At 30.9% G+C, this 223-nt stretch overlaps 1 protein-coding gene across 1 annotated transcript in view; it reads left to right on the plus strand.

Annotated features, from left to right (window-relative positions):
* LOC133420444 (H-2 class II histocompatibility antigen, A-U alpha chain-like) overlaps nucleotides 1-18 on the plus strand; it is an 11,762-nt gene extending 11,744 nt beyond the window's left edge. The window contains exon 4 of the mRNA XM_061710137.1: nucleotides 1-18. This exon is cut by the window's left edge and continues 550 nt beyond it. The gene's annotated coding sequence lies outside the window, so the exon portion shown is untranslated.
* Nucleotides 19-223: the final 205 nt, after the last annotated feature.

Below are 223 nucleotides of genomic sequence, written 5' to 3' on the forward strand. Positions count from 1 at the left end.
AATAATAAACCAGTGTAATATGTCATGTTTTCATATTTACATGGTCTTTAAACCTGGTCAGACCAGATGATTCTATTAATTTATCATAAATACAACTAACTTTTAAAGGTCTGCTTGCTAAGATTCATTTTCAGTCTAAAAGGAAGTGACTGTAACCAGGTGAAACAGGTAAATATAGATCTGCATGCTCCAAGAAGACTCAGTTTCAATAACTACAAATATA

This window comes from Cololabis saira, chromosome 20 (assembly GCF_033807715.1).
Source record: "Cololabis saira isolate AMF1-May2022 chromosome 20, fColSai1.1, whole genome shotgun sequence".
Lineage (NCBI taxonomy): Eukaryota > Metazoa > Chordata > Actinopteri > Beloniformes > Belonidae > Cololabis > Cololabis saira.